Below are 11,633 nucleotides of genomic sequence, written 5' to 3' on the forward strand. Positions count from 1 at the left end.
GAATTTGAAACAAACTTTTCCAAAATAGTTACAAATCATTTTATTGCATTAAAAGTTGTTCAAAGTTTGTTTCCCATTCGTTTCAAAAATGGGTGCTTAAGGACTCATTGATCACATAAAATATAAATTAACTTATAATATTTCTTTAAAATCATAGTCAATCTTTGTTTCTTGAATATATAACAAAATATTTCAATCATGGATGCTCAAGCCAAAACGAGTCTCACTCTCAAGTTATGTAATAGGTCAAGTTACAATAATTCCATCAAAGATTGTATTGAAAATTAAACATCAAAATAGCTTAAACAACAGCTTAGCTATACTAAAGCTACCTGTGAATATATATAATATGACTGAGCTAAATGTTATATTTTGATATCTGAGTCATAATTATTTAGCTAGTCATTATGCACACAAACATCTCTGATAATTTAACAAGGAAGTCTCTAACTGATTTTTAAAATGCATTAGCAGATATGGTCTTGCACAATTTGCCAAATAGTGTTGTTTTTGCTACCCACAACAATCTTGAAATGAAATATCAGCTAGCCATATGCAACAATACCTTGGCGAAAGTTGCAGCAGTTCAGTTTTTTCACTTTATTGTAGTTAGTTTACGTTAAATACAGTCTTGAAGTATGCAAACATCTTTTAACGCCATGTCGCAAGTTGGTCCTGGACCGTCATTTGACAGGGCATGTCAAAGATGGGCCACTATGTCAAAAGATAGTCCGTCTCATCTTAAGACGTTCTAAGTGTTCTAAGTTGTTCTGAGTGTTCGTGTTCTAAGTTGGGTCAGAATAGTACCGGTGCACTAGCCACGTTCATATATTTTCTTTCACAACAGACTCACAATTTACAAAAGAACCCTGGTAAAATAACCTAAAGACCTTTTTTAATGTTTACATTTTTCGTAATTGCCCAGTCTTAAGACTGGGCAACTTTATATCAAAGATTGGATAGTGTCTTAAGATTGGACAGAACAGAATGACTCTTGAATGAATGACTCTGTGGCACTGTAGATTAGTGGTTGTAGCTCTTGTACTCTGTGCAGGAGACCAGGGTTCGATTCCTTTTGACGGCAATTCAACATGGGTGAGTGAATGTGAGGAAAATTGGGCAGATGGTTCACTGTGTGGGCGCCGTTGGATGTTGCCGGGACTTGTCTAGTACAGTCAGGGTAAACACTTAATTAGGCGACAGTAGGCTAGTTAGGGCATACCACCTATTTAGGCGACCTATTTAGGCAACTCATTGTAGCCTACAGTACAGTCTGAATGTAATCTACTGCGTACACGCTAATATCACACCTTTGCGTGGAGGACAGCAGTCATTTGTCTTTTGTTATAATTAAATCCCTTGAGCGTTTTGCGAGTTTATATTTGCATGTTAAAAAACAATGCGCTCGCGAAGAAATATTGGAGCAATTATATTTTTTCTAATAGCGAGATGCATTGTGTAAATGTATTGATAAGCTATACCCTTCAGTATTAGCGTGAAGTAATTAAATAATAAAAATCTTTCACGAAGTTTTATAATACATTGCGCGAGAATGTATTGTTGATTTAAAAATTCCAGCGCGTTTTAATCTAAGAAACATATGAGAAGCATTGTTCGCAACTATTAAATGCCGCTTTTTGTTTTTAAACTTTTAAAAAGCGATCTAAAAAACATTTCTATCGCCGCTTTTCGATTTTAAACTTTTAAAATGCAATCTAAAAAAACATTTCTATCGCCGTTATTTGTTTTTAAACTTTTAAAATGCGATCTAAAAAAATATTTCTATCGCCGCTTTTCCTTTTTAAACTTTTAAAATGTGATCTAAAAAAATATTTCTATCGCCGCTTTTCCTTTTTAAACTTTTAAAATGCGATCTAAAAAAACATATCTATCGCTGCTTTTCGATTTTAAAGTTTTAAAATGCGATCTAAAAAAACATTTCTATCGCTGCTATTCGTTTTTAAACTTTTAAAATGCGATCTAAAAAAACATTTCTATCGTCGCTTTTCGTTTTTAAACTTTTAAAATGCGATCTAAAACACATTTCTATCGCCGCTATTCGTTTTAAAACTTTTAAAATGCGATCTAAAAAAACATTTCTATCGCCGCTTTCGTTTGTAAACTTTTAAAATGCGATCTAAAAAAACCGCTTAATTACTGCAATTAAAATTTTCAAGAGTTCGCGCAAAATAGATTGCTAAAATTGATCTTGCAATCTATAGTGATTAAACAATTGATCGCCTGGTGTCATTGTTTATCAGCGAGGCAATTATTTTCTTAAAAAAACAAAAGCTATTGTTCTGTGTAACTATTCATACGAGTTTCGCGTCCGCGGTACATTACATTCAGACTGTACTGTAGTTACGCCATATGTAACCTAGTTAAGACATGGCAATATTTAATGGCTTTTCACACATTCCTAAGAAAAAATCGCAAAAAATCTTTGTTCAGAATGGATAGTCTATCATGATTCCAAAATTGTTACTCGTGCCTCGTTCGCGCAACTAAGAATTATGTTAAAATGAAATATATAACCTAATTAGGTTAAGTGTTACCTATTTATGTGATGTTTTCGGCCGCCATATTTATTTTTTCCCTGTGGCGTGAATGGCTGAAATCCATTATTTAAAACAACAAATAGTGTCACACAAGGTTTGGGCCATAAGTTACCAATGCGCAATGCAAATAAGACGATAATTGGTCAAAATTATCTGCAAAGTGGACAGATTTGATTCACATAAAAATTGTAGTGCGAAACGCAATGATTTCGACGTATTTATAACAGAAAGTTTTCGTTCACCAGTTAGACTACGAGTAGCCTAATTAAACTACATCACGTCGCCTAACTAAACGACTCGCCTAATTAGGTCATGCCTAATTGGGTTTGCGTAGTTCAAAATGAGCAATAAATACTCTAGGACTCTCCATCTAAGCAATGGCTCCTCCTAAAGAGAATACACAGGGTATACTCCTCGATATTTGTGAGGCTAGCCATGTAAAATATGCACATCCCTCTCACTCTCTCACTCTTCCTTCTGAGTTCGCCGGCACCTTGCTTGTTATTAACATTAAGGTTATGGACATTAGTTGTGTTTTCAGCAAGTCAGATATAATGTACTACCGCAGGGTTTTAAAAAGGTACGTTGATGTCTTTTCCGTTTTTCATAATGCTCTATTTTAAAAGCCATACTTTCAGATAATGTTTGTTTTGCTCACATGCGTTTTTTCGAAAATGAAAGTAAGTTCTGTTTTTTGTTCTCATTTCTGATTTCTTAGAAATGCATTTTTATATTTTCAGCCTAGGTTATTTTATATTGCTACCTAACAGTCTTTTAAGTGTGGTGGTCAAAGCCTGTAAAAAAACATCAAATGTGTGTTTTATTTATTTTTAAATATCTAGCTAGCTATAGCTAGGTGGCTAGCTAGCTAATATTTTAATATTTCGGGATCATAAGTCGCTGTTTTCCGTAGCTTAAACAGTCAGGGTAAACACCTAATTGGGCTACAGTAACACTATGCAACCCTTATTTGTAAACAAATGTAACAGAACAGATGCAGCCAGCTAAACTTGTATGCAATCATGCAAACCAAAAGTCTTGAAGGAGCAACACAAGGGCATTTGTCTGTATGATATACCCTGGTTCCCTGTGATGATGGATCTAGACACAAGAGATGATTGAAAAAATGGGGAAAGCTGTCTACTTATTGACTTCTTAAAACTATACTACAATGTAAGAAACACCCAGAATTAAGGGATTAATGAGAGAGAGAGAGAGAGATTTATTTTTTATTAGGAGTTTACAATGAAAATATATAATATGAAAAATATATTGAACATTTACCTAATAAAAGGATAACTAGCACAAAGCACTTTATGTGCTTAAATAACGTGCTAGCTACCTGGGAGAACAACAGGTAGGACGAAGCCACAGGACAACACAGGGACAAGACGAACATTCAGACGAGGATATCACAGAGTCAAAGTCAAAAATAGCATGAAATGTCTGGAAGCTGCTTAAAACAAACCTTCAAGCAGGAAAAAGGAATTTGGACTGGGTGAAATAAAATAAAATTGTAATTAGATTTTATATGTGTTAATAAAGTGACTATGTAAAAAAATTTTTAGCTCAGAGGTATTTTTACTCAAGATTTTAAAGGGTAAGGAATTTTGAAGACGGTTCCATGAGTTTATTGCAAAGAACTTAACAGACTTTTTACCAAACGCAGTTGAATGAACAAGAGGTAGATTCAAAAAGCCTTTGTCAGCAGCACGGGTGTGGTGGGAATGGGCGAAGTCGATTGCGAAAGTATTGATGAGGCTAATAGGAAGAGTTTTATAATAAAAGTTCAGTAGGAAAATTATATTATGTATACAGATCATGTCAGAGAATTTAATTAAGTTAAGGTTCCCGTATAGTGGGGTAGGAGAAGCATTGAAAGTACTAAAAGAGATGATACGGATAGCATGGTTTTGTAAAATTTCTATTCGACGGGTAAGAGAAGATTTTTGGCCCCATACCAAGGAGCAATATTGTATTTGGGAGTAGAAAATAGCAAAATAAATTTGACGAAGAACACATTTTGGAACAAAATGACGAGCTTTGGCAAGTGCTCCATTAGATTTTTTGAGGTTGGAGATGGTGATGTTAATTTGAGATTTCCAGGAGAGGTTTGAGTCAAGAGTTATACCAAGGTATTTGACAGTATCACTAGGAACGATTTTAGTTCCATTGATTAGAAATTTAAAATTAAATAAAATTGGTTTTAACGGAGTTTTAAAAATAACAAGTTCAGTTTTAGATTTATTTAATGAGATTTTATTTGCATTGAGCCATTGACAAAGGAATTTGAGATCCAAGTTAAGATGTTTATTTAGCTGTTTAGCGGACTTACTAATATTTAGCAGGTTGGTATCATCTGCAAAGAGGTGGACCATGGAATGTTTAATTGCAGTATGAAGATCATTAATATAGAGTAGAAATAAAAGTGGACCAAGAACGGAGCCCTGAGGAACACCATGACGAATAGGTTTATGTGAAGATGACGAATTATTGATAAACACAAATTGTTCTCTGTTGGTTAGGAAAGAGCGCAGCAAAGATAAAGGAACCCCACGAATACCATAGTGATAAAGTTTTTTAATTAAAATTTCATGGTCAACAGTGTCGAAAGCTTTTTGTAGGTCAATGAAGACACCACAAACAAGAAGACCATTGTCAATAGCTTCCATAATCTTTTGAGTAATGTTTAGTAAGGCGTGTGAGGTAGAAAATTTTTTCCTGAAGCCAAACTGATCTGGAAAGATAGTATTGTTCATAGAAAAAAAATTATATAAACGATTGAAAATAAGCTTTTCGAAAATTTTGTCAATGTTTGAAAGTAAAGATATGGGCCGATAGTTGCAAAGTTCGACATTTGAGCCTTTTTTGTAAACAGGGATAACTTTTGCAATTTTAAGAGAAGATGGATAAATACCAGTTGAAAAGGAAAGATTGATTAATTTAGCAATTGGAACTGCGAGGAGTTTTTTAGTAGGAAGAAGGACTTGGTACGGAATGCTGAAAGACCTGTTGATTTTTTTTTATCAAAGAGAGAAATACAATCAAGGACTTCTAAATCATTAGTTGGGCGAAAAAATATTGAATTAGCTGTTGGGTTTTTTAGATACGAAGAAAAGTGTTTAAAGCTTGGTGGAATCGATTTCCTTAAATTATCTGCAATTGAGCTGAAGTAACTGTTGAATGAATTAGATATGGTTAATGGGTCTGTAGTGAGATTATTGTTAATGTTTAAACAAGAAGGATTTGGCAGACCGGAGTGAAATGATGGAACGAACACCATCCCAGATAGCTTTTGAATTATTTTTATTTTTGATGAAAAATTGTTTGTAGAAGTTACTTTTACTTATTCTACATAGAGTGACAAGTTTGTTTCTGTATTTTTTAAAGGATGTGTGCAGTAGAGATTTTTGTTGAAAATAGGCACTCTTGCCGCAAGAACATTCTAGAACCTTGTGTACTATCTAGAAATATAAGGGACATTGGAGAATATTCCAGAAATAAGATAACTATACTAGAAACTACTAATAGTAAATATAGAACATCTGGAATATACTAGAACATTCTAAAGTATCTTATCTTTAATATATAAATAGGAGAACGTCTTGTAAATTTTAGAGTCATAGAGTCATAAAGTTATTGGAGCAGTCGAAGCAACTCTGCAAATATATAAAGTTTACATTTCAACAGGTTATGGGCCCAGTCTATGCCCAAGAAGATTGAATATTTACAGAAATAATATTCAAGAAGAAGAAGCCATCTTGTGTGTCCCACGAGTTTGTTTTGATTTTGGTTTGGATTGGTGTAAAGTTCGCACGAAAAATCGTATTGTGGAAACCTGAAACGGATTATCCGGATTAGTTGAATACGGAACAAATGGCGATGGAAAGCACCAAAGTATTGATAAAACCATTGAATGGAACAAACTATGCTACCTGGAAGGTACAGTGTAGAATGGCGTTAATCAAAGATGGACTTTGGGGAATTGTTGATGGAAGAGAAAATGCTCCAACTGAAGAGAGAGAAATTCCGAAATTTAATTTGCGTAGAGATCGTGCGTTAGCAACGATTGTTTTGTCGGTGGAACCAACGCTGTTATACCTGCTTGGACCAGATCCAGAAGATCCTACTGAGGTTTGGAAGAAGTTGGCAGACCAGTTCCAAAAGAAGACATGGAGTAATAAATTGACACTACGCAGGAAGTTGTATGACTTGAAGTTGAAAGATGAGCAATCTGTTCAAAAGCACGTTAAAGCTTTGACAGAAATTTTCGATGAACTTGCAATTATTGGAGACCCGTTGGATGATGAAAGTAAAGTTGTTCATTTGTTAGCAAGCTTACCAGACTCGTATGATATGCTAGTTACAGCTCTGGAGGCTAGTGCTGAAGTACCGAAGCTTGAAGTCGTAACTGAACGATTGTTACACGAGGAAAGCAAGCGGAAAGATAAGGACACTTTGGAAACGAATGTCAAAGCAATGACATCGAATCATGGAAAGCCAAGAAAGGGACCCAGATGTTATCACTGTGGAAAGATTGGTCATGTGAAACGATATTGCAAAGAATTAACGGAGAAGTTCAAGAGACAGACTCCTTCGACGTACGGTAAAAATCGAATGAAGCCGCAAAATGTGTGTACGGCTGAAGAAGAAGAAGATGATGACGAAGAAATCATCAGTTTAGTTGCTGAAAATACTTTGGCAGTCAAAGGAAAAAGTAACTGGATAGTTGATTCAGGCGCAACATGTCACATGTGTAACGAAGAGGAATTGTTCGAAGAAATTTCGTCACTTGAAATACCACAAGATATCACTGTCGGTGATGGATATTCAGTACAAGCAATTGGAAAAGGAACAGTAACCTTGGAAATGAACATTTCAGAAAACAGAAACGTTGTATGCAAGTTATCTGATGTCTTATTTGTACCACAACTTTCGTACAATTTACTTAGTGTATCAAAAGCTGCAACAAATGGAAAGAAGTTTCAGTTTGAAGATTTCAAATGTGACATCGTGGATGCGAAACACGGAATCATTGGTACAGCAACAAAGCATGGCAACCTTTACCATCTCAACTGTAATGGATTGAGAAATAAGAAGAATCACACAGTTATGAAATGTGATAATAACGCTACAACAAAGGAAGAAATTTGGCATAGAAGATACGGTCATCTCGGTGTGCAGAATCTTAAACGATTGGCAAGGGACAAACTTGTTAAAGGGTTTGATTATGATGCAACAAAGAAACCGACATTTTGTGAACCGTGCATTGATGGGAAGCAAAGCAAAATACCGTTTCCGAAGACAGGAGGAGATCGATCGAAAAATCTCCTTGGTATAATCCATAGCGACGTTTGTGGAAAGATAGAAACAAAATCACTTAGTGGTGCAGAATATTTTGTTACATTCATTGACGATAAATCAAGATACGTATGGGTATATGTCATGAAACACAAAAGTGAAGTGTTTGAGAATTTTAAAGAATGGAAAGCAACTATGGAAAAATCGACTGGAATTCAGATAAAAACGTTTAGAACTGACAATGGTGGAGAATATACATCCAAAGAGTTCGAAGACTATTTGAAGAAAGAAGGTATTCATCATGAGTTGACAATTCCGAAAACACCGCAACAAAATGGAGTTGCAGAGAGGATGAACAGAACACTCATGGAATCTGTAAGATCGATGTTAGCAGATTCAAAGTTACCAAAACGATTTTGGGCCGAAGCCTTGGCTACAGCAACGTACCTTCGTAACCGATGTCCAACGACAGCAGTTAAAGGGAAGACACCCTTTGAAGTATTAACTGGAAAGAAACCAAATGTCGAAAATCTACGAATTTTCGGATGTGATGCGTATGCTCACGTACCAAAAGATGAAAGAAAGAAACTTGATTCAAAAACCAAGAAGAGTGTATTTCTTGGATACGATGATCGGATTGAAGAACCTTACGGACTGCGAGTGAGGAGGAGTGTTGAAAATAGGCACTCTTGCCGCAAGAACATTCTAGAACCTTGTGTACTATCTAGAAATATAAGGGACATTGGAGAATATTCCAGAAATAAGATAACTATACTAGAAACTACTAATAGTAAATATAGAACATCTGGAATATACTAGAACATTCTAAAGTATCTTATCTTTAATATATAAATAGGAGAACGTCTTGTAAATTTTAGAGTCATAGAGTCATAAAGTTATTGGAGCAGTCGAAGCAACTCTACAAATATATAAAGTTTACATTTCAACAATTTTATGAATGGATCTTTTTCTTTAATGAATTGTTTATGTAAAGCGTCACGTTTGCGTATAGAGGTGAGTATGCCAGTAGTGATCCATTCTTTATGAGAGTTTGTGTTATTTCTAGTAAAAGATTTTTTGAGAGGAACACATTCATTTATACAGTTATTGACAAAGGTATGAAAAATATCAAAAGATTTAGATGGGTCAAGTTCATTTAAGCAAAGAAGTTCATTCCAGTCAATGGCAGATATTTTTTGAGAAAATAATTCTTGGTTAAATTTATTCCAGTCTGGAATAGGAGATCTTTTTGTGGGAGGAGGCGGCAAGACGTGTTGTTTGTTTATTATAAGAAACTGTGGGAAATGGTCAGATATTGACGATATGATGTTACCAGACTTGCAGTTTAGTTCAAAAGGGTCATGAAAAATATTGTCAATTAAAGTACTAGTATTTTCTGTAATTCTTGTTGGAAGAAGTATAGAAGGAGCTAAAGAAAACGAAAATATAGAGTCTAAAAAATCAGAAATATCAGGGTTGGAATCAGAGAGTAATAGATTTGCATTAAAGTCTCCCATTAAACTGATTGAGTCGTTGATAAACCGCTTAACTTCTCGGTTTTACTTCATGTCGCCTAAATTTTATTTTTTTGTACAACTTTGAACAAGCGTTACAAACATTAATTTTTTAATTGAAAAATAAAGTCACTAAAAACCTTTAAACCTAACAAAATCAAATAAATTGCTCAACTCGTTTGGTATGGAAGAAGTAAAAAAAACTCAACTAAGTTTAAGCTTGTTCCCTATTTAAAATGTCAAATTTTTGCATTAAAAAAAATAAAATTGATTAATGGTAACTTGTAGCAAAAAAACCAACAAACTAAATTAAAGATGGTAAAAACAATTTTAGCAGACACTCTGTACTGGTAACATAAAGGGATCATTAAGCTAAATTAATTACACTGTTAATTTTTATTGTAAAATTGTGAATATTTCTTTTTTAGTTATTGCAAAATCTATGTAGGTTAAATCATTACACATGGAATGCTCAGTAGCAAAAGTTTTTATTGTCATATAGTTTTTCATTTGGGTGTCGATTCTCATCTACTGCATCTTCCAGTACAGAGGAAAAGCAGTATGGAGATTTTATAGCAAAATTACCTAGTTATGTTGGTGGAAATGTTGAGCTGGAGTTGAACAATAAAAATGGTGTTGCAGTTATCAAGATTGACAATCCTAAAAGCCTCAATGCATTAACTGGGTATATGATTACCAAGTTAAATGATATTGTTGATCGGTTGCATTTTTGGAAAGAGGGAAAGGCAGTTATTATACTTGGTACAAAGGACCAATTTTGTAGTGGTGGGGATTTGCGGTATTTTATGAACCACATCACAGCATGGCTCGTTTATGTGCAGATACATGCAAGATCTGATGATGCGTTTCACCAATTTACCATTGTTGACCGTGGCAGCAATACAAGGAAATACTTTAGGAGGTGGTGCAGAGGTATGTGTCTCACTGTTTTTTAAAACATACAGCCCTTGATATATAATTACCTATCATGTCTCTCTGTTTTGCCAGCCTTTCTAATTCAAATTTGTTCATGTCAGCAAAGAATTGCTAACAGGACATGATAATGCTATTTGCCTGCATGCTTTGTTAATACGTCAAGGTGCCACATGAATTGAAAGGGTTGGTTTCTTTATTTCTAATTAAAAAAATTGTTTATTTTTTAGCTGTCAACTGCATGTGACTTTCGTGTTATGCCAGAAAATGCAGGTGGGTTAAGCTTAGATTTTTCTAAGGAATATTGAAGATATATATACTTAACCTGAGAAACTCTAAATTTTTAAACATCTTCAAACAGTGTGCATAACAAATGTATGTTATACAACAGTAGCATATAGAGATTAACAAAGATTGTTTGTTGTCAAAGACATTGAAAACTGACTTACCCTTTTTCTCGCCTTAAGTCAAATTCTGGAAAGACATTCGAGAATTAAAAATTAGAAAATTTTTTTTCACAAGATAAACTTTCGTGAACAATGCTAAAATTTACGAAATTCACATAAAAGTTTCTTTTGTAAAAGTTTCTCCAATTAAAGTATTCATTCACAGCGTTTTTTTTTTAGTAAAGTTTTGGCATTTGTTCAGTTGGAAAGAGGAATTACAACTGGTTTTGGTGGAAAAACTCGCCTAGTCAAACTTATTGGTGGAAAGAATGCAATGAAATTGTTGCTTTCATCAAAAAGACTGTGTGCAACAGAAGCTGAGCATTTAAACCTTATTGATGGCATATTTCCAACTGGTGTTGTAAGTACCCTGACAAATTTTTTCTTAAATGCACACAGGAGGCTTAGATTTTAGGTAGTTACTGCTAACCAAAACATTACTGTACCATACTTACGTTTTGATAAGGGCGTAAGCAAGGGTATAAGCATAGAAATATCTCCTTTATAGTTAAGAAGCATCCAGTATGAACTGAAAAAGTATGTTTCATAGAAAACATATTTTTTCTATAATATACAGATAAATTTTCTGCAGGGCTATATTGCCCCCTTTTTCTAGTGTGTCTAATGACTACATTAAAAAGTTCACCTGTAATTTAGACCTGGTTTTAATTATATAGTATTTTCAACCTTTAACTTTATAGTGACTAATAGAAACATTTGGGATACTACAGACAAGCAAAACCCTAGGGAGAAATCCGAAGGAATAAAAGGCAATGGAACATATATTTCAAATTTTGCGTTTAAATTTTTATATTTAATTATTGCTTACAAATAAGGATGTCATATTGGCCCAATAGAAATTGTTTAAACTTTCTATTGTC

This window comes from Hydractinia symbiolongicarpus, chromosome 10 (assembly GCF_029227915.1).
Source record: "Hydractinia symbiolongicarpus strain clone_291-10 chromosome 10, HSymV2.1, whole genome shotgun sequence".
In the NCBI taxonomy this organism is placed as follows: Eukaryota; Metazoa; Cnidaria; class Hydrozoa; order Anthoathecata; family Hydractiniidae; genus Hydractinia; species Hydractinia symbiolongicarpus.